Below are 24,199 nucleotides of genomic sequence, written 5' to 3' on the forward strand. Positions count from 1 at the left end.
AGAGAATTGGATGAATTAGAGAGATGAGGGAGGCAATACCCATAGAATTTGGTAATTGAGTAGATGGGATGAGGGTGAGAAAGGGGTTAGGAGAGACTCCCAAGTTTTTGACTCAAATCATGCTAACTATGCCTTTTATTTTCTGATGCTTTGACATCCTGGGGCTGTGCTGACCCTGGAGGGGCTGCCCCTCCCAGGGCCAGTCAATTCCTAGAGACAGTAAAGGACTTATTTTTTTAAACATGATTTTCTAATACAAACTATCCAATCCAGAGCCCACACATCCCCACCTCCTCTATGGAGCTCTCACACTCAGCGCCACGGTTCAGCTGTCCTAATGACACAGAACCAGGTACCAGACAGCTTGGGACAGCCCTACACCCCAGAGTCCCAAAGTTATCCAAATCAGCCGATCCCAAGCTTGGTTACCCTGCCTCTCTTGTTCCTTCCCGCAGAAACCACAATGAAGGCTCTTGCCCACCCCCAGCCTCCTGACTGACCCTGGGGCTTCCCTATGTGCCCTCCCCCCCTGCCACCCCCATGGAGTGGCATGCCTTCTCCTCATGGGATCTTGGACTATAACAACCTACCTTTCCAATGGCAATTGTTTCTCGATCAGTTAAGCCTACCCATATGTGAGTAATAAAGCTTGAATTTTACAACAGCCACGAGATCAGGACACCCTGGGAGTGTGCACTGGGGGAGGGCTGTCTGCTTCGGCTTTCCAGAGTGGAGGAGAAAGGGCAGAGAAAGCCCATGCTCCTGGGGCCCTCCCACCCACACCTGTCCCTTTCTCTAGCATGAGAGTGTTCCCATGGCAACCAAGTGACACTGGCCGATCCTCTTCTCCAACAGGTGGGCTCCGTTAGGAATGGAAGAATGGAGAGGCGATGAGTGGCCTGTTTCTCTTCATTAAAAAGAAAATATATAACTTTAGTTTCATCTCCATTGAAAGACATTCCAGGGGAGATTGTAGCTATCCCATTCTCCCATCTCTAACACAACGACTACTTTCTTTTCTTCAGGACCCAGGCTTTTACTTATTTGTTCAATGGACATTTCCATTTTCCTCCACTGCAGTCACAATGTGCACAGTTGTATGTGCTGGCATGGACAGAGTGGGTGGTGACCATGCAGTTAGCACCCCATGGAGAGCTTTCCCTTGGGTCTCCCTGGTCTCCTGGCTGATGGCTTAGTTAGTGTTGTCATGGAGGGGAGCAGGGTGGGTGCTTCTTCCCTACAGCTGTTGAGTACAGTGGGGCAGCCACGGCAAGGAGGGATGTCCAGAAGCAGGACCAGGTCCAAACATGACATAATTGAGCATGATCTGAGGGAGAGGGCTGAGTCCAGGAGCCAAGTCACTGTGGGTGGCAGAGGTGACTGCCAGGCTGGGCAGGAGCCCATGGCCAGCTGATCCTGGATTATATTTGGCTGCTGCTGCCCAGGACAGCAAAGGCACTGGGACATCCCGGGCAGATGCACCATACGCTGCCTAAGTGGTCCTGGCGTTGGGCATGTTGATGGTTTCTCATTTTGGAGGCATTATTTAAAGATGTCTCAATAAAGAACAAAGAGGGGAGGGGGGAGCTGTTATAGAATAAGAGACTTAAAAGACACACAGTGACCAAACACAATGCATCACCCTTTTTTTTTGCATCCCAACTCCAATAAACCAATTCTAAAAGTTTAAACATTAAAGTTATCTAAAGACATTTAGGAAAATTTCAACATGGGCTATGAAATAAAAGACTTAAAAATTGTTTATTTGGGGGGTATGATGATATTATGATAATATTTTTTTAAAGTCCTTATCTGCTAGAGACACAAACTGAAGTATTTATGAACAAAATGAAATAGTCTGGGATTTGCTTTACTAAAAAAAAGTGTGTGTGTGAGCACCCAAGTGTGTTGTGGGGTGGGCTGAGGAGAGGAGATGAAACAATATTGACTGTGAGCTGATAACTGTTGAAGCTGGGGATGACACATGGGCTCATTATCCTATTCTCTTTATGTACCTTTGTGTAGGTTTGACATTTTCTATAACAAAATGGTAAAAAGTGCTCCAACCAATATATTCTTGTTCGTGGCTTTTTTCACTCCTTTTGCATTGCTTTCTGAGGATGAATTCCCACGAGCGGCATTACCGGATCTAGGGCTTTGACATGTGCAGTCAAAATCGCTCTTCAATAAGACAGTGCTGGTTTATGTGGCTGTGAGCGGGGGAGGGGTTCGGGTGTGTGCCCTCTTGCTGGGCAGCCTTGCCAGCACTTATGCCGATTTTTTAAAATCCTCATCTGAGAATATGTTTATTGATTTTGAGAGAGAAGAGAGAGAGAGAGAGAGAGAGAGAGAGAGAGAGAGAGAGAGAGAGAGAGAGAGAGACTGGGATCGAACCCTAACCCTAGGTATGTGCCCCATGCGAGAATCAAACCTGCAACCTTCTGATGCATGGACAATGCAACCAACTGAGCCACCTGGCCAGGGCAACTTTTTTTCGATTTTTAACTTTTACTAATTCAGTAGGTGTAAAGCTTTATTATTTTAATTATTTCGTTTTCAGCTCTTTGATTACAAGGAAGGTGAGACATTTGATCCTGGTTCACCACTAACTGCATTTCTTTCTGCCCCTGGTCCTTTGCACACTTACCTATAGGATTTTTGATGTTAATATTTTCACATATCTGCCAAACTTCAACTATGTAAAGAAAGTATAGATTCTTTTTTTTTTCCAAAATTGATCTCCTGATAACCAACGTAATTTTGTAAATTACTTTTTCTTCACCATCATTTGGTCTTGATTATTGTGTGAATGATGAACTCCTGTATCTGATGGGAGTTTGTTACAAGGTTCTGTCTGAATTCTTATTCCAGCCTCATCTCTATTTGGGGGCCAGCACCACACACTATGTCAGTAACTTTTACATAGAGTATGTCCTGGCTTTATACTCAGGCCTGTCAGACCCTCTTCTCTCTCCATCTCCTCATGATCCCCAATATCCTGGGCCTGTAGTTAGGAAATTTGGTCTGAATTCCAGTTTTGTCACCAGCTGTGTGTCTTTAGACAGGCAAGAAGGCACAATGTGTGACTTGACACCGAGGTGAAATGCCTGCACTTAGGTGCTCAGCACATGCTTGCACGTCAGGCTTTAAAACTGGTCCCTAGGGGTAAGTGAACCTGCAGCTTGGGTGAGCTTGGGAGAGTTGAGGGTATCTCCTCCATCTCTCTTGGCAATGCTTAGCCAGCCTGCAGAGCCAGGGCTTGGTACTGGTGTGGCTGCTGGGCACCAAGGCACCTCAGACCCATGTGAGACACAGCTGATCTTGGCCTTGTTTCCATGGTGACTACCTCAGGATGGGGAATACTCAAGCACTCTGCCAAGGAGGCTCTCCCAACATGGGGCATCAGTTTCTCCCACCATGAGGGACTATGTATGTTCCTCCTGGATAGCTGGCGTGGGCCAAAGGGCACAGGTGGGGAGTGTCACAGAGAGGGATCAGAGAACCAAGCTTGTCTGGCCAGGATCAGGGAGTGTGTCTTCTGGTCTCCAAGAAGCAGGCACTGAGATGGAGGAAGTGGTAGCAGGGGCAATGGGAGAGCCTTGGTCTGGGTGCAGGGCTGACACCTGGGAAAGGAGAGGAAAGGAGGGAGGACGGGAAGGAAGAGCCTCAGACTGTAGTGCAGCCTGGAGACACCCTGACCATGCTCATGGGGAACCCCAGAGCTTAGACTGCCCACGGGGCCCTAGGTTGGCTGGAGCAGCAACTCCAATACCCTCTATGCCTCCACATGAAGCTACCTTGGATCCTGAAGGCACAGGAGCTGCAGGCTGTCAGCCAACCACATTCCTCCCAACAGGCCCTCTGCTGGAGGGAGCATGAGCTGCCTCTTGCCCACCACATGGCCTTCGAGGGTCCTGCCCCTCCCCATGCATCTTGACATGGTGGGGGTTGGCATCAGAGTGTCATCCCATCCAGGCAGAGAAGCAGCATCACATCAAGCCCAGGGAAGACACCCCTTCTGACATTCCTTCCCATTCATGGAGAAGCTGGTGGCCACATTGATGGCTCCCAGGACAATGTTAGATGGAGGGCCCTGGGGCTGTGCTGGGAGGCTGGGCATGAGAAGAAGAGGCTGTACCCTCCCAGTGTCTGCCCAGAGGTCAGGGGGCGGGTGGAGGGACATGAGACATGCGAGTGTGTGGACAACGAGGTGCTGTGTGCCCACATGGAGAGGCTTTATGGGAGGTGCACGTGAAGGGAGGTCTCCTGGGGCGAGAGCTGGGCTGTGAATGGTGGTAGAATTCATAGGGGAGGAGGCAGAGGAATGTGAAGCAGGATGCTAGACAAAGGAACTGTGTGGCCCATGGTAGGAGATGGCTGGGTAGGAAGGGCAGAGCCAAAGACTGGAGAGTAGGGCATTCAGGAGGTGGGAAGGTGCCGTGGAGAATTGTTCCAGAGGAATTCAGGGAGAGCATTAATGAGCATTTGTTGTGTGCCTACTGCCAGCTGGTCATGAAGAACAGAAACATCTTTTCTTGTGTGACTCCCTCTACTGGCCTCTGACTCATCTCGGATGGGCCTTGGTCCGCTTTGCTCCAGCCGCATGGGCCTCTCTCTTCTGGAGTGTTCAGAGCCTTTGCATTTTCTGTTCCCTCCCCCCAGAACGCTTTCCCCATGTGAGCCCCTGTTCATCCTTTAGGTTTCAGCCCCCAAATCTCCTTCTCTCTGATCACCCCTCTAAGGAACCCCACCCAATAGTCTTTGTTATTACATCACCTTTCTAGCTGTCTTCATTACAGGTGACCCAACCTCTAATTATCCCCATAATTTGTTTGGTTTACTTGTTTCTTGTCTGCCTCCCCGCACAGGTTTATCAGCTCTAAGAGGCCAGGGACTTTGTCTGGTCAATGACTTTACCTCCAGCTCCTAAGCCTGACATAGCAGGTGCTCCACAAATCTTTGTGGAGAGAGTGAACCCATGGTGTCCTTAGACCCTTCCCCGTGGAAATAGAGTACTGCCCGCTTAATTTTCCATGAGGAAGCAGGGAGTCACTGCTCCATGACACAGTGGGGAGGGAATGTGGGTTTCCACAGGGGTGTGCAGTGAGCACCCCTGGGCAGACACTTTCTGACCAAGTAGCCTTGCATGTGTCAACTGCTCCCTCTGGGCCCCCATTAGCTCATTAAATGAAGCAGAGAAAAGAACAGCCCCTCCCAGGGGGCGGGGCATGTGAGAGTGGGAAAGTCAGCACCACTAAAAACATCTTACACAGGGCCCTAGCAGGTGTGCTCAGTGGTTAGAGCATCAGCCCCATGCCCTAAAGGGTTACAGATTTGATTCTGGGTCAAGAGCACATACCTGGGTTGCATGTTCGATCCTGGGCTGGTCAGGGCACATGCAATCGACGTGTCTCTCTCAACACACGGATGTTTCTCTCCTTTTTTTTTTTTCCTCTCTTTCTCTCCCTTTCCCTCCCTTCCTTCCGCTCTCTAAAATTCAATGGAAAAAAAATCCTTAGTGAGGATTTAAAAAAATGCTACACAGGGCCAGCCCCCCTACAAGCTTCTCTCCTCCCTCCCCCATGCCATGTCCAGGCCACAGATGCCCCAGTCAGTCATCCTGGCCCATGGTAGCTGCCCCTCTTACAAAAAGCTGCCGGCCTCTGCCTGCGCTGGGAGGAGGCCTGAGCGTGACGCTCTTCCTCAGGGTGGGAGATGTGTGAGGGATTTATGGGACAACACTCAAAATGAAAAGCAATTCAATCCAATTCCAGGGTGGCAAGAGGCTTCCTGGAGCCTGGCTAAGTGGGTCTGGAGCAGTGATCAGCCTTGCAAATCTTCTAGCGTGTTTTCTGCATCTGGGACCTCCGCGCATGAGTCATTGGGGTAGGGAGCCAGGAAGCTGGGCAGCCAGCCGGCTGCTCATCAATTAAACTCCTCTCCATTTAATTAAGACATAAAACATCACCCTGTGTGTGTCTGTGAGAGGGGCTAGACACAGTACTAAAGACATGGCAGCCACTGCAGCCGCCCCCTGCTGCCCATATCAGACACCTGCCGGGCTGAGAGGCAACCACGGAGTCACACTGCCTGTTTCCTGCACAGGATGTAGCAGCGCTGATGTAGGCTGCTCGAATGCTGGCAGTGACATGCAGCTCACTACCGACAGCCCTCTGCTGACTGAGGCAGGCCAGGCAGGCAGAACGGTTAGGGCATGGCCTCTGGGGCTTGCTGCCTGGGGTTAGGCTACCTGGCTGTGTAATCTGGCCAATTCTAGCCGCTCTGACCCTCAGTTTTTCCATCTATAGGCGAAAGGACAAGTATCTGTGGGTGATTTGGAGGACTGACTTAATGTTCACAGGGCATTTGGCTAGAGCCCAGAATGTAAACCCCCTCTCTGCACTGGCAGCTGCAATGCCCTCCTGTCTCTCACACCTCTGTCTGCTGCCCCGCCTCCCCCCAGACAGTCCACTCCACCCAGCCTTCAGCCTGTGGACACTGTGCCTGGGCCTCAAGTCACCTCTAGGCCACACATGAGACTGCCTCTGACTGCCTCTGGACTGGGCAGTCTAAGGACAAAGCCCAGTCTAATTCACCTCCATGTCTCCAGTGACCAGCGTAAGCCTTAGGTAGGCACAGGGACAGCAGGTTTCCTGAATGAATGAATGAATGAATGATTCCTTCTTCGACTATTTTGGGCTTCAGAGAGAGGGATGATGTGCTAGAAAAATTGCCTTTTTGCAAGACAGATCCACTTAGAATTCCATTTCCCTCTGGAGGTCCTCTACATCTCTGAGCCTCGGTGTTCCCATTTGCAAAATGGGTGTCACATGGGCACCTGCTCCGTATCCATTTTTCACTTCTTCTTCCTTATTTTGTGGGAGAAGCAGCCATTGTCTCCACACAGGTGAAAAAGCATCCCTTTCCAGGCTCCCTGGCAGCTGGGGGCAGCCACAGGACTGTGACCTGCCAGTGAAATGTTGTCAGGGTCTTCTGGGGACCCCGGGAAGTCAAGCCTGGCACTGGACCCTCTCTCTCCACTTCCTGCCTTGAACTGGAATGTGATGTCGGAGACCACAGGCATCGGGACCAGAGCCAGGCTCCTGAGAGAACAGTGAACCGGAGGTGGGACCTGCTGCCTCTGGACTCCTCCCTGCATGACAACAAACCTCTTTAGGTCTAAGCCTCTGCAGACTGGTGTCTTCTGTTTCTTAGAGCTGAGTGCATTCCTCATGAGTGCTGTGACGTCACCACACATGGAGCACACAGCACCCACGCCCTGCACAGAGCAAGTGCTCCATCAACGTGTGTTGGTTCGCATCCAGCCAGGCTCGCTGTTGTGCTGACCTGCATGGCAAAGCCTCACTCTATCAGAACTGGCCACAGACTGTACCTCAGCCACAGCCTGCCCTCCTGGACCTGGCCGGAACCATCAGTGTGTACCACTGGTCCCAGGAGAGGGAGAGCAAAGTCTGCTGCAACAACAAGCAACCTTGGCCTATGAGCTGACCCTGGCAGATGGGCATGGCTTTGCCACAAGGAAATGAGAGGGATGCCAATCCAGGTGGAGGGGGCCCTACGTGGGGAAGCTCAAGACAGCACCTCCTCTGACCTGGCACGTGGTGCCTAAAGGGAATAGGGGAGGTTGTGTGGGAGAGTCAGGTTGGGGTGGGAGCAACCTTAATTAATGTCAGGCTTCATTCTGTAAACTGGCATCCCCCAGCCTCCTGTCGCTGCATTTTTGGTCATGGTGTTGGACCACATATGCTTTTATTTACTTCATATGTTTTCTTCAATTCTGTTCATTTTTAAAAACTTAAACAACTGTGTCTGTAAATCCCCACAAAAAAAACTGGAAAGCCAGTTCCCCTTGCCATCACAGAAAGGTGAGTGTAAAGCAAACACAATGAACTACAATAGCAACCAATTCTAGCTCGCATTTTCAACCTGCCAAGGCCCTGGGCCTCATGCCTGCACTCTTTCTCTGTCAAAAAGGGAGATTAACACATGTTAGAAAGGTGTGAAAGACAGTTTAGAAGCAAACTGAGACTTTCTGAGGGATGCAATAAGTAGGATTAAGGAAGAGAATTAAAAGGGATTTGACGTCATCCTGACACGAGGCCTGACTATGCCAATTGTCAGGCATAACCAAGGGCAGAGCCTCCGAGGACTGTAAGGCCTAGTAGGGTCCTGAGCAAAAAGAAAATATAATCAGTGGGTTTTCATGATTTGATTCATGTAGGGCAGTGAATTTCAACTTCTGTGCTGCAAGAATTTTTAAAACATTCAATACCTGACTATTCAGTCAGGGGCACTGACCTCTTTTCCCTTAGATTGTCAAATTAAAAAATGAAAACAGCCAACACAACAATTGCTGTCCGGTGTGAATGAATAAAAATTATACCTTTTTTTTTTTTTGTCAGCTCGGCAAAAAATAGGTAATATATTTTTTGGTGTGCCACAAAATTTTAGTAATTAGTTTATGACTGCCACGAGATGCAGAAGTTTGCAAAGTGCTGATGTAGGGCAAATGGAGATACAAGGTCCTTCCAAAAGGAAGGGGGTTCCATAGTGGGGGTAGAAGCTGGCATGCAGGACTTTCAAAGTAGTTTTCTGTCTCCTACTATCTGATGGCGGCCTCTGCCTTCCCTGCTGGGTGTGAGGGTCTGCTCCACTTTGATTCCCCTTCTCCCTGGATGGGAATTATCCGCAGGTGGGCAGGAGGGGCCTACACATGGGTCATGGAACTGGAGAATGTGATGGGGAGAGGGCACTGGACAGATCCCATAACTTTCGATCCTAGATTGCATGCTCAGGAATAACCTTTCCCGGAACCAATGCTCTTCCAGCCTTCCCAATAGCAGGGCCACAGAGGAGCCACCAGGATGGAGATGGACAAACGTGCTTCCACTTTTCAAAGGGTAGACTGGAGGGCTGGAACCTGTGAGCTGGAGGAGATCCGCCCAGGGAGAATTCTAGGATGGACCATTACATGGAGAACACTTAAAAGCAAAAGGCTGATCACCAGGAGTTCACGGGCTCAATGGAAAACCAGTATCATTTGCCACAAGTAGACGGTACTCATCAAATAAATACAGTGCCATTCACTAGGGACTAGCTCTAGTTGATATCAATCTCAGTTTGCTGCACTTTTATGTCTTAAAAATAGCTTTCTTTACTAAGAAGAGAAGAGACATTTTAAGATAACAGCTAATACCATTAAGATTCTCGTGGGCAATCAAGAATAAAACAGGGCTCTCAGTTTATGACCATTTATTTTATTTATTTTTTATTGAGGTATAATTGACATGTATTATATTCATTTTGACATAATGATTCAATATTTGTATACATTGTAGAATGATCACCACAATAAATCTAGTTACCATCTGTCACCTATCATAGTGACAAAAAGTTTTTTCATACATGAGATCTTTTAAGATTTACTCTTTTAACAGCTTTCAAATATACAATGCAGTATTATTAATAGTAGCCACTATGCTATACATTATTTTCCCTGACTTATTTTATAGCTGGAAGTTTGTAACTTTTGAGTCTCTCCAACCATTTTCCCACTCCCATCCCTGCTTCTGGATAACCATTTTATCAACATTTATTTTGGGGTAAATTCTAGCTAATGCAATAGCACAAGAAACTGAAATAGGAGGTATAACTTCTGTAAACAAGCAGACAAAAATGATCATTAATTAATGTGTGTACAATTAAATTCCTCTGAATAAATAGAAATTTTATTGCAGTTTAAAGAGCTTCTGTACATAGCTGAATGAAAGATAATTATACCCAAGTAAATAGCTTTCCTATAAATAGAAGTTGCCAGTTTTAAAAAATTGTGATACACACAGAGTGTGCCATCCAGAGGCCCCCTCCCACTCCTCTCCACAGACACTCTGCTAAATCGCTGTAAAATAAATTAGAAATACTGGGATACTCCAGGAGGCATCTCCAACAAATAAGAATATTCTCTCATATTCACATATACCATCATCTTACCTACAAAAAGATCAATTTCATGATATTATTCAATATTTACTCGAGTCCATATTTAAGTTTACATAAATGTCCTTAGAATATACTTTATAACTTAAAATCTAGGATCAATAATGATACATTAGAGTTGATTGCTGTATCTGTTGAGTAAGATGCAGATTTTTAATTCTCTTTTAGATCAATCTAAATGTGTCCCCCTTCTTACCCTCTACTGCAGAGTGGCATACATATAGAAAAATGCATTAATCTTAAGTGTACAGATTAATGACATTTTTATTGAGTTACTAGAGGCCTGATGCATGAAATTCGTGTATAGAGGGGTGGTGTCCCTCAACCCAGCCTGCACCCTCTCCAATCTGGGACCCCTTGGGGGATGTTCGACTGCCAGTTTAGGCCCGATCCAGGATTGGGCCTAAACTGGCAGTCAGACATCCCTCTCACAATCTGGGACCACTGGTTCCTATCCGCTCGCCTGCCTGCCTGTCTGATTGCCCCTTAACCCCTTCTGTCTGCCAGCCTGATCACCCCCTAACTGCTCCCCTGCCAGCCTTATCGCCCACAACTGCCCTCCCCTGCCGCGATCTGCCTCCTCTGCCGGGACCGGCCTCCTCCATGCCACGCAGAGCTGTGGGATCCCCAGGCCTCACTGTGCGGAGCAGCTGCCGGGCCCCGCCTCCACTGTGTGCGCAACCATCTTGTGGCAGCCATCTTGTGGCGGCCATCTTGTGACGACATTGCGCGAGGGCACCTAGGCTTTTATTATATAGTACTAGCATTCCCATTGCAGGAAAAATCCTGCAATAGGGTTTCCTGCTGCACTCTACCCAGCCCTGCCTGCTCTCCTCCCTTGTCCCCCGCCCCGCCTTCTCCGCCAGCCCGCCTGCTTTTCCCTTCTTCCCCGGCCCGCCTGCTTTTCCCTTCTCCGCCAGCCTGCCTGCTTTTCCCTTCTCCCCCGGCCCGCCTGCTTTTCCCTTCTCCGCCAGCCCGCCTGCTTTTCCCTTCTCCCCCGGCCCGCCTGCTTTTCCCTTCTCCTCCAACCCGCCTGCTTTTCTCTTCTCCCCCAGCCCCGCCTCCACTCCTCCCTTCTCCCCCGGCCCGCCTTCTCCGCCAGCCCGCCTGCTTTTCCCTTCTCCCTCGGCCCCGCCTCCACTCCTCCCTTCTCCCCCGCCCTGCCTTCTCTGCCAGCCTGCCTGCTTTTCTCCCTTCTCCCCCAGCCCCACCTCCGCTCCTCCCTCCCCCCACCCCCCCGCTTGCTTGCTTCTCCGCAGCTTTGCTCCCTTCTGCAGCTCTTGGCTTCTTTCTATGCTGTCTTGATATGCAAATTAGCCACCATCTTTGTTGGGGTAATTTGCATACTCGTCCTGATTGGCTGGTGGGCGTGGCTTGGCTGGTGGGCGTGGCTTGGGCGTAGCGAAGGTGCGGTCAATTTGCATATTTGTCTATTATTAGGTAGGATAATTCACCGCTTTAGAGTATGTACTAGTAATTCAAAGTTTTTAAGTGGAATCACCACTAATCCCATAACATTTTCATCACCCACCCCAAAAAGAAACCCTATTTTCATTAGTAGTTATTCTCCATTTCCACTCCCCCATCCCTGGCAATCACTAATCTGATTCTAGTCTCTATGAATTTGCCTATTCTGGACATTTCATATAAATGCATGACTTCTTTCACTTAAGATAATATTTTCAAGGTTTGTACATGTCGTAGCATGTATTCAATTTTAATCCTTTGATGATACAATATTTTATTGTGTAGCTATACAATCTATTCATAGTTGATAGACATTTGGGTTGTTTGGTTTTCTGGATGCTGTGAATAATGATGCTATGAACATTCATGTACAAGTCTTTGTGTGATCATGTTTTTATTACTCTTGGGTATAGACTACTAGGAGTGAAATTGTTAGGCCATATGGTAACTCTATACTCTTTGTGGAAACTGTCTTCCACAGCAGCTACACCATTTTATATCCTGGGCAGCAATGTATGAGCCCCACTTTCTCCATATCCTTAGCAGATCTAGTTAGTTATTGTCTTTTTTATTATAGCCTTCCAAAGTTGGTATGAAGTGGTATCTCATTGTGTTTTCAGATAGAAAATCTTTCCCAATTTTATCATGTACAGGTTCTTATAGAGTGAATTACAGAATTAAAATTATGGAGCATGTGAATTATATATTATATTGTAGAAATTATAGAATAAAAATGTAAAAGGAAATGAATCCAGAAGTAAATTGTGCACGTCATAATGCAGCGGTGAACAAAGTCATTAGTGAAAGTGGTTAAATGTAAATAAGTGTTGATTTAGAAAAGTATATATCAAGATCAAGCTAAGCCTCCAAAAATCAATAGGATATTAGGGATATATGAGGGGATAATACAAAAATGGTGCTAAGAATCTTGTTTTCCAGGAGGGAGAGTATAGCTATTGATTTATTAATTTACAGTAAACAAACATAAGTGCATAAAATTATTTATCGAAATATAAATATTGACAGTTAATAAAGAAAACAGTTTCTCAAGGGAAAATCTTAGAATATTTCCCTTAGTTTAATTTAGATTAAATATGGACAAAAGGGCTTCAGACAGGTGTGACACACCTGCCTTCAGGGAAGCCACTCCTCCAGCCTAACTGGGGACACTGTAAGTTAATCTTTCCCTTTATCACATAGGTTTTTACTTCTCACTAGACCTTTAGCTGTTTTAAGTATCCTCACTTTTGAATTGTGCCTTTTAACCTTCTTGTCAAATTTGTCATTTCTAGAATACAACAAGAGTGCCAGCTTGTCTAATGCATCCTCCTCCTAGACAGTGCAAAAATGGCCCTGAACCCATAGGGGGAAACGGTTATACCACAGAGATGCCATAATAAATTGCTGGTGAAATAATAGACTATTACATAAATGGTGCTGAGAAAAAAATTTTTAACATGGACATTTTAAAATGAATTCTCTATATCATACCATGTACAAAAATAAATTCCAAGTGAATTAAGTGTCTAAATTTGAAAAGCACATGTTTAATATTAGGGAAAAGAAATGAGAAAATGCCTTTAATGATGTTGGGGTAGGGAAGGACTTCTTGAACAACGCATAAAGGATAAGCTTAATTAAATTAACTGCATTAAAGTTAAAGTAAGGTTTCCAACTGAAAAAAATAATAAAGCTTTTAGATGATAAAAGACAACATCAACAAAGCAAATAGGCATACGGGCGATGATCTTTGCAATGTCCATAACTAATGAAGAATTTGTATCTAGTTCATAAAAAGAACTTCTACAAATCAGTAAGAATAAGTAGGGAAGTTTTTAGCTGTTACTTCTTCAATAAGTTTTCTGTCCATTTGTTTCTTTCTTCTTTTCCTGGTATGCCTATAATGTGAACATTAGTCCACTTGATGTTGTCTCATACGTCCTTTAAACTATCTTCACTTTTTTTTCATTCTTTTTACTTTTTTGCTGCTGTTTGTGAGAGTTCCACTGCTCTGTCTTAGAGTTCACTAATACTTTCTTCTGCTTCATCTAGTCTGTTGTTGAATGCCTCAGGTATATTTTTCAATTTAGTTATTGTACCCTTCAGCTCTGTGTCTTCTTGGTACTTTCTTATATTTTCTCTCTTTGTTGAATTCTCACTGTGTCATGCATTATTCTCCCCAGTTTGTGACCTTTACTTTAAACCCTTTATCAGGTAGATTACTTATCTCCATCTATTGCGGTGGGTGCCATCTTCATGCTCTTCTTCTAGCATGTTCACAGCACCAGTATCTTCCAGAAAGGAACTTTTACATATCTGGTGCCCTTTTTTTGCATCTGTAGTCCAGGGAATTCCTCTTGATCACCTGGCTCTGTAGACCAGGGGGGGCTTGCATTCATGGGTCCCATGGGACAGTAGCAAGTGGAGGGACAGTACTTGGCAGACTACCTCCTCAAGGTACGGCACATATTTCATACTGAAACACACTCCATCTTTCTGAAAAGGAGGCCTATTTGCTTATTTAGGAACAAGTGTTCCCGTTGCAGGAAGAATCCTGCAATAGGGTTTCCTGCTGCACTCTACCCTGCCCTGCCTGCTCTCCTCCCTTCTCCCCCGCCCCGCCTTCTCCGCCAGCCCGCCTGCTTTTCTCCCTTCTCTGCCAGCCGGCCCGCTCTCCTTCCTTCTCCCCCAACCCCGCCTTCACTCCTCCCTTCTCCGCCAGCCCGCCTGCTCTCCTTCCTTCTCTCCCAACCCTGCCTCCACTCCTCCCTTCTCCTCCCCCCGGCTTCCTTGCTTCTCCGCAGCTTTGCTCCCTTCTGCAGCTCTTCGCTTCTTTCTACGCTGTCTTGATATGCAAATTAACTGCCATCTTGGTTGGGGTAATTTGCATACATGTCCTGATTGGTTGGCGGGCGTGGCTTGGCTGGTGGGTGTGGCTTGGGCATAGCGAAGGTGCGGTCAATTTGCATATTTGTCTATTATTAGGCAGGATTATTAGGTAGGATGTTGGCCTGAGAGGCAGGCTTCTGATCTAGAACACTCCTAGAGACCTACAGAGGTGCTCTCAGAGAACAGAGGCAGGTGAATTACAATGTGTGTGCTCTCTCTGCCTCACTCCAACTTGCCAGTATCTCCCAGGAAAGAACTTATACTCTTGTCTGATACCCCAATTTTTGCAGCTGCTGCCAGAGGACACCTCTATCACACTGGGCTCTGGTGGCCAGCAGGGCTTACACTCACAGGTCCCACAGGACTGTAACACAGAAGGAGATCTTAAACAGCTACCACCCCCAGGGCACAGCAAGAGCAAGATCCAGGAACTCAGTCTTTCTGTAAAAGAGTCCTATAATGTGATCATCACAGCTGTAGCCTGAGGAGCAGACTTCTAATCAAACACACATTTAAGGGCTGGCTGTAAATTTTTCCAGAGACCTGGGCAGATAGGCACTACTTTCACACTCTCCCTCTGTTGTGCTCCAGAGCATAGACATCTCCTGGAGGGGAGCTCCTACATGTGCCTGTTGTCCTGGTTTGGGGGGCAGCTGCTGCCCAGGGTCCACCCCTTGACCACCTGGCTCTGGAGGCCAGAGAGGCTGGTGTTCCTAGGCCCCATGGAATGGTAACAAACAGAGAGACAGTTTAGAGGAACAAACTGGAGCACTGCACAGATAGCAGACAAACACACCTCCAGTATTTCTGTAAAAGAGGCCTCTTTGCTTGTCCTGGAGCTTCAGCCTGAGGGCAGGCTTCATCTAGAAGCCTATGGAGGAGCTTTCAGGAAACATCGGACATGGAATGTCATCTTTGTGCTTTCTCCTCACCACAGCTTGCATGTATCCCCCAGAAAGGAGCTTATACACTCCTCTGGAGTCCCAACTTTTGTAACTGTTCTCCATCAGATGCTTCCAGATCACCTGGTCTGATAGCCAGCAGGGCTTACACTTGTAGTCCCACAGGCTATAGATATTTACATACTTTGAAAGCTGCTGTCTGAGGGTCTGCTTTCCAATCAGCCTGAATCTAAGTGTTGACTAAGGTCCCCCATTTTGAGTCACTCACAAGTCTTGGCACACCCTCAATAACTAGAAGCTATTAAAAATAAAATAGGCTGCTTGTGCAATCACAAAAGTTTGACAGATAACCAAGAGCTGAGGCAAGGTTGAACAGTAAGGTTCACCTCCAACATGAGGCCATTCCTTCAAGCCTGGGAGAGGTGACTGTTCTATCTGATACATAGAAACAAACACAGAGTCAAGCAAAGTGAAGCAGCATAACATACATTCTTCTCAAGTGTACATGGAGCATTCTCCAGGACTGATCGTATGTTAGGCCACAAAACAAGTTTTAATAAATGTAAGAAACTGAAATCATATTACGTATATTTTCCAATCACAATGGTATGAAACTAGAAATTATAAGAAGATTATGTTATTAAAAAACTGGAAAATTTACAAATATATGGAGATTAAACAAGCTGCTACTAATGGATGGGTCAATAAAGAAATCAAAAGAGAACTCAAAAAAAAAAACCACCTCAAGGCAAATAAAAATGGAAGTACAGAATTTATGGGGCATAGCAAGAGCAGCTCTGTGAGGGAAGTTTATAGTAATAAATGCCTACCTGAAGACACAAGAAAAGTCTCAAATAAGCAACCTAACTTGATACCTCAAGCAACGAGAAAAGGAACAAATGAAGCCCAAAGTTAGTAGAAGAAAGGAAATACCAAAGATCAGAGCTGAAATAAATGAAAGAGAGACTAAAAAGACATTAGAAAAGATCAATGAAATCTTGAGCTGTTTTTTAAAAAGATAAATCAAATTGACCAGGAGTCACTAAGAAAAAAGGAGCGAGAACTCAGAATCAGAATTAAAAGGGAAGACATTACAACTGATACCACAGAAATACAATGGATCATAAGAGACTACTATGAAAAATTATACACAAATTGGATAACCTAGAAGAAAATGGGTAAATTTCTAGAAACATACAACCTTCTGAGACTGAATCATGAAGAAATAGAAAATCTGAATAGACCAATTACTAGTAAGGAGGTAGAATCTGGAATTAAAAACCTCCCAAAAAACAAAAGTCCAGGACCAGGCACTTCACTGGTAATTCTAGCAAAAATGGTTAAGATAGTAAACTTTGTTGTGTGTATTTTAACTCACCAGAAAAAGATTTTTAAAAATTGGCAATTAAAACTGTGAAAGAGACAGAGAAGAAAGGGATTTGAAGGAGCAAAAGAAAGATTAAGTATAATATCTTTTCAAAATCTTTAATAAACTGTGGCATAATATTAAATTTGCCAAATTATAGTGATAAGTATATAGATATTTATCTTTTTCTCATCAGTTTTCAGTGTTTTGAGATATTTCATAATAATAAAGAAAATAAATGAACTGTGGTAGGTAGGTAGACAGACATGAGCCGAGAAAGGATGATGGGCCAGGTACAGAAGGTCAGCAGGGAGGAAAGCCCTTGGTGCCCAGCAAAGCACAAGTGTAAGGTGGGACCTCGCCCCCAGGGTGACCTTCCTCCCCTAGCATATCACTGGTTATGCATTTTGAATCTCCTGACCTTTCATATCACCGGTCATGCGGTTTGAACGTCCAGACCTTTCCTCCCTAGAAGTAACATCTAGGCCTTAGTTGTGTTCCAGCTCCAGGCCCAGGAAAACAGCAAAACCAGACAAGTGACACCATGGCTGACCTCAGGACCAGGGGCATTGATTAATGGCCCCTCTTGTGCTGACCAATCAGTGGAGACCATGACCCTGAAAGGTCACACCTGGAAAGCTAATAATATTTTCTTGGGATCCATCCCTTAAATCCCTGCCCTTAAAAACCCTTAGGATGGAGGACCCAGTGCACTCTCCCTCCAGGGAGTGCGTGCTCCCCTCCCCTTTCTCCTCCCCAATTTTCATCCCCACCTCCTCACCCCCGCCACCTCCCCTACTCCCAACCCCACATTTCCTTGCCTCTCTCTTTCTCCTAAGCTCCAAGAGCCCTTCTTTTACTTCTGTAACTTCTTTCCTAAAGCCCTCTTCTTCCTCCTCTGTGACTTTCTAAATAAATTTTCTCTTATATTTTATATCTTGACTCTGAATTCTTTCCTAGTCAGAACTCAAGTACTGAGGTTGCTGAACCCAGGTCTGGTCTGACCCCACAGGTCTAACACCAGTGCCTTTCTCACCGCTGCCAACAGAACTAAGTCATGAACCCCAAACTCTAAAACAACAACAAACAAACAAACAAAAACAACAGAAAAACAAAGACAAATTTAATAAATTTTAAAGCAGAAATTACTTATATATTTTTTAGAGAAGCAGGCCAACGTATTAAAATAGGCAAAAAGAAACTGCAAAGTGTAACCATTGTGTGAGGAGAACGTCTCATGTATAGGAAAAATGCAAAATAAAACCGCAGTGAATCACTTTAGCCCATCAGATCGGCATCATTTATAAGCTGGGTAATGCGCAGTCTTGGCAGGGACTCTCAGCTGCGATGGTGCAGCCGTGGCTGGCCAAGGCGGGGGCTTGTGCAACTTAAGCAGGATTTCCTGCCTGCTGCGATCTGTCTTTGGATATGCCGATGTCAGACACTGTCCACACCTGGCTCTCAGCAACCTGTCTGAAGCCAAAGTTGATCCAGTTTGGGGCTGCTGCTGCTGGACTTGGCTGCACACAGGAAGGACCAAGCTGTGCTCCAAGGTGGGCTTTTACCAGCACAGGACCCAGGGGCAGGTCAGCAAATGTCCCAAGGCACCCTGGGCCCGCCTCCTCCTGCCTCCATCTGCCAGTTGTAGTCACTGAAAAGGCTCAGTTTCTAACATGGCTTCTGGCAGAATCGGGAGGATGGGGCCCCTGGATCTCCCTTGAGGCGGAGGTGCCAGAGGTGCCGTTGGGACTTCAGGGAAGCTGTTGGGTGTATTCCCTGTCCCAGAGCCACACATCTGAGTCTGTCTGGGTTATTTCCCCTGCCCTCAGCAGGGTGGGGCCCCTAGTAGGCAGGTTGGTGGGGCCTTTGGAGCCCAGAGGTTGGGTCAGCTGGAAGCTTGGAGGGCGTTGCTATCAGCTCTGCCATGAGGAGGAAGCACCTGTCAGTTCCCGGTAAAGTGGGGGGCATGGCCCTGCCCCATAGCCAACCCCTAAGTCTGCCCAGACTTGCATGCCCCAGGCTTTGCCACAGCCTCCTCAGCAGGGCTTCACATGCAGAATGGAGCAAGCGGGGATTCCAGACGGTGGGGTAATTGCTTTTGCCCAGACTGATGCTGCTGGGAGGGGCTTGCTACTCTCAAGAAAGATGGCTGCTGAATTTTCAGAAGATGACCCAGCACAGGCAGCCAGGTAGCTGCTTCCCTGTGTCTCTCCCCAAAGCCACCCACTCCAGACTCTCCTCCAGCGACTCCAGCCTGCACCACCCTCCCTCCACCAGAGCCCAGGGTGCATTGGCTGTGAATGAAAATCTTGTGTGTTGGCCATTTTAAAAAGTGGCTTGTTTTCCAACTGCTCCACTTCTCCTTCGTGGACAGAAAACCTGCTGCCTTACAAAGCTGGATGCTATGTGGGTGCTTTGGGCAAGTGAGCTTGGCCTGGGGCCTAGACTTCATGCCTCTCCGTGGGAACCTCCTGCAGCTGAGATACCCCTCTGTATCCTGGGCCTGCCACCCTCACATCTCTGCCTTTCCTACCAATCTCGAGGTGGCCTCTCTGCCTTGGTTACAAGTCTCCTCTTCAGATAATCTTTAGTTGGTAACTCAGGGTGATTATTCCCCAATTTAGTTTTATTTCCAGTTTGGTTCTGGGAGGAGGTGTGAGAAAGATCCCCCTACTCTGCCGCCATCTTGAAACTCTCTCATTCAGAGTTTTAATTACAAAAGTAGTACATGCTTACTATAAAAATACTAGATTCCTGGTGCATGAAAATTTGTGCATGGGGGCGGGAGGGTCCCTCAGCCCAGCCTGTGCCCCCTTGCAGTCCAGGAGCCCTCAGGGGATGTCCGACTGATGGCTTAGGCTCGCTCCCTGCAGACATCCCTGTACGAGCGCACTGAGCACCAGGAGGCAGCTCTGGCCCCGCCGCTGCTGCCAGCCGCCGCCATCCCCCCCCCCCCCCCCCCCGCGCGATCACCGTCCCCTCCCTCTGCCCACTGGCACCCACCTTGGCTGTGCTGCCTGCTAGCCGGCCCCACCACCCACCTACTGGTTGTTCTGCCTGTCAGTCAATTTGCATACTAGGCTTTTATATATAGGATACAGGAGCATATGAATTAAGAATGAAAAATGTCCATCTCCATCCCCAGGCATAGCCCTTGGATGTGTACCTTCCAAGCTTTTCTAAACAGCTTCATGGAGACAGGATTTACAGGTCACAAAGTTGCCCCACTTAATGGCACCTCACTTGTCATTAGTGAGCTCATAGAGGGATGCAAACATAACAGGCCCTGTTTTCAGTGTAAGGTCAGCTCACCTCGTCCTTAACGAATGCAAAAACCAGAATTATGTCATGTCCAAGTGGTGAAACCAGGCTTCCTACCGCAGCCCCTCATCCTGGACGCCTGAACCTGGCCTGTAGTATCACCACCAACCATAAGCATGACCTACTTGAATCTTGGCTGGGCCACCTCAGACACTAAAATCCTTCCAGAGGGAAGCAGCTACCAGTCTGACCCATCCGGAGATGGACGTGCATGTGGGAGGGGCTCTGGGAACCTGGGACCTGCCGGAGGACTTGCCCATGGGTCTTGACAACCAACTTGAGAGGCACTGGGCCTCGGCCTTCTGAGAAACTTTCTGCTGCTGTCCCTGAAGCTGTCCCTGAAGTCTTCTGAGAACTCTGAGGATGGGAACAATGGCTCTGTGGCTGGGATGGTCCTTCTGCCTTGGGCATAGAGCCACAGGGCTATTGACTGATGTCAACTCCACCTCAACTCAGCTTCCTCTAGCCCTTCTGTCTCTCCTCTCTCCTCCTTGGTCACTGGAGAAGGGCTAGACTTCCTCTGAAGAAGCCTATGCAGCTGCCTCATCCAGGATGAGCTAGCATCTCTTCTGCTTAATCCAGTCCCCTCTGCCTGCCCCCTCCTGCCCACCACCATTAGTTCTCTTTGGGTGAGATTTTTAACATCCCATTTGCCACCCCCTGTGTCCTCCCTGCCCTGCTTCTTCAGTGTTGGCCCAGGACACCCCTCTTCACAGCCAAACCCCTGGCAAACACAGAGTCTGCTCCGGGCCTCAGTGGTCCCACCAGGCAGGCATGAAGTTTGGGGGGCTCTGGGGGCTGGTTTGCATCCCACCTACCTGCTCTGTTCTCCCCAAATAGATCTCCATGGACCAATTTCCCCCACAACATATGCCACCCACTGGAGTCAAAATTGCCTTTTTCAGCTAATAATTCATTCTTATACATAGAAGCAGAATAGCTGGGCCAAAGGGAATAGACATCTTAAATTTGAGAGCAATTTCCAAATTGCTCTCCCTAACAGTTATATCAATTGAGTTCTTGCAATCATGCATGCGAATGTGTTTTTCTCCACAGCATCGGAGCCCCACTTATTAAACTCCTTAATCTGCCAATTGGAGAGGTGAAAAATAATATCACATTCTCACATTTTTTTTTAAGTTTCTCTGGGTATTCTTAAAGTTAACAGAATTCTCAAGTGTTTATTGGCAGTCACAAGTCTTCCCTGTGACTTGGTTGTACATATCTTTGTATTTCTTTTGCTTTTCTGTTCCTGGTTTTTCTTTTTTTAAAAAATTGTTTTTTGGCATAGAGATATTTAACTTTTTTTTTTTTTTTTGTCATTCCGTCATTTACATTTAGTGGTTTCTACCTTTGGTGACATTGCCAGGAAAGCCTTCCCATCCTGCACACACCTTTCCTTTTCCAGATTGTTTGTTCCTGGATAGTTTTGCACAAAGATCCAGCCCACTGGGTCTGCATCTGTAGTGGGCCGCTTTTCACAGGCACTCAGAGGTGAAAGGCTAATTCTGTCCCCTGGTTCCCAAACTCCATTTCCATACTCAGCCCTGTGCTGACAGAAGCAGGAGCCTGAAGTCTTGGCCATTTCAGGGTTCTCACAACTCAAGACCTGCCTACGGCCTTCTGATACTCGTCCTTCCAGCCCTGGGCCTGTCCCTTCTCCTGCAGTGCCTGCCCTACCAGCCGCTACTCTCCCCTCATTCCAACCACCTGCCCCCCACTGCCTAAAGCCTCTGTCTTTCCAGATCACTTTTTCTCACCCCTGGATTCCAAGTCTTCTAGTCAACAGGGTCTTCCCCTGTCAACCCAGCAGCTCTTTTCTGCCCCTTCGGTCTCAGTGTTCCGCTCTCTCCTTCCCTGCGCCCATTCACTGCTCCATCATAGTAGTCACCCACTTTGCAACAGCTTCAGTCCCCTTGCCCTCCCTCCTCATACTCATCTGGCCAATCCCCTTTTCCCTGCATGCCTGCACCTGAGCAGTTTAATGTGGCGAAAGAGACACCATATCCTTGCGGATCACGGTGACATCTCACTGTGACATCGTAGTCACTGACCTTGGAGGCCCTGCATGTGCCTGGGCTATGCATTCCCTTGGTTCTCTCTCCTTCAGTGCTCTCCTCTCTTCTACCACACCCAGCGCCTTCTCACTCTTGGGCAGTGATCTCACTGGTGAAAGACCCCATGCCCCCAATACCCTCACCAAAGCTGCCCACCTACCTGTATCTGTGCTCCTCCATCCTACCACGGTGCACCCTCTAGCTGGGATAGCACAGCCCCTACCCCTGCTACTTCTGCCATAGCCTCATCTGCCCCCCTTTAATTTCTCCTGTTCTCCTGGACCATCCCAAGGAGCACACAAGTGTTGTATTATTCCCGTTTCTAAACAACACTCCTTATATCTCTAATTCCCTCCATCTGCCAACGCAGGTCCTGCTCCCAACTTCCCACATGTCTACCTAGCTCTCATCTCTGCCACCAGTAACCTCCTGGATACTAAGCTATCTGTAGCCTTGCCCCTGCCCATTCTGGACCTGTTCACAGTGTGGGACACTGTTTCCTGCCATTAGCTACGTTCTCAGTCTTGCTGTGTCCTCCCAAACTCAGTATTCCTCCTGACCCCCACTACCCTCATCTCTTCCTCTACCCCCATCCCTATCTTCATCATCTCCTTCCCCCCATTCCTCTCTGCCCTCATCCCCTTCTCTACCCCCACTCTCTGCAATGTGCTCAGGACACACAGAGGGAGTGGGCTCCAGGCTCAGGGCCTTTGGAGCATCTTCCATGAGTCCTCCAGGACTTCCTTCTACAGCCCTTCCAGACTTCCATAGGGAATGCCCCTCCTCAGCCCTCTCAGCACTCTGGTCCCTGCCTATCACTCTGTCCCCGGCCCCGGGGCACTTAGGAGCACCTGCTACATTTGGCTTTTGTTTGGGGGTACTGTCTACGTTCAGTTCTCGGGGCTTGAGACTGTTTGTTTTGTTTACAGCTTTATACTCAGCCCTTGGGACAGTGAGCAGTACATGCTGGGTGGTCAATAAACAGGTCATTTCCTACGCATGGCCCTCCTGTAAACATGCTTATGACTTGAGGACCTGCAGTAGCCCCACTGTCCTTGGCCAGCCCCACTTTGCAGCTTTGTCCCTCAATAGTTCTGCCTTCTCAGCCCCAGCGAGCTACTTCCAGTTCTTGTGCAACATGCTACATACCCCAGGGACTTAGCACAAGAAGTTCCCTTTGCCTGGAATGTTTCTTAACCTCCCTCTGCCATCGAGATCTCATTTAAGAGTCCACCTTCTCCAGAGAGACTTTTCTGACCCCTGGAGCCACTGCCACTTAGGAGGAGGGGAAAAGGACATGCAGGGTTCAGAGGAAATTTGCTCCCTTGCTTCCATGCCTTTGCACATGCTGTTCCCTCTGCTTGGAATGCCTTTCCCATCCCTACCACATCTGGCCTGCCCAGCCTTCCAGAGTCCACTTAGGAATCTCCTCCAGGAAGTCTTGCCCCATCTCCCCTGGTCTGGTGGAGGAACCTCTCATCCATCTCTCATTGGTCACATGGAGCCTCCTATGAGCAACCCCCCGCCCCCGCCCCAACCAGGGTTAAATGAGACCCAAATAAGAGAAAGTTTATATTGTTTACTAGCTTGTCTATTATCTTACCTAAAAATGGAGCAATAAGTTTCCACCAAGTTCAGAGGGCGTATTTAGGAAACTCTGAGATAAAAATAGAGGCTATGAGACTCATGAAAGACTGGTTCAAACTCAAAATGGCCTTGCCTCTCCAGCCAGCATGCTTCGCCCTGAGCCCTCCACTCTACTCTGATAGCGGGCTCCCAGATAAAGCTGCGTACCGCCAGCAGGCCACGTGTCTGCCGCAGACTTCGCCTCTCTAAGCCTCCCTCTCTCCCCCAGGAAAATAGGGAGCAGCTGCATCAGCACCACAGAGCTGTGCGAGTGTTCTGAGCTTGTGCCTGCAGAGTGCTCAGGGCGGTGAGCACAGCCCTGCCCCTCATTATCCCGAGGGCTCTGATCTCTGGTCTCACCTCTCCACAGGATGAAGGGTCCCCAGGGCCTGGCAGCCTGGGCCTGCTGAGTAATGGGGCTCTGCCAGGGGATGTTAATGACTCCAGCCAGGCAATTATTTTTAATGAGTTCAACTTTCCCGCAGGCTATGTGGGGGGTCTCACCCACAGGAAAGGGGGACCAACAGACATTCCTGTGAATGAGCCAGCACCCA

Source organism: Cnephaeus nilssonii (assembly GCF_951640355.1).
Source record: "Cnephaeus nilssonii genome assembly, chromosome: 11".
Taxonomy (NCBI): domain Eukaryota; kingdom Metazoa; phylum Chordata; class Mammalia; order Chiroptera; family Vespertilionidae; genus Cnephaeus; species Cnephaeus nilssonii.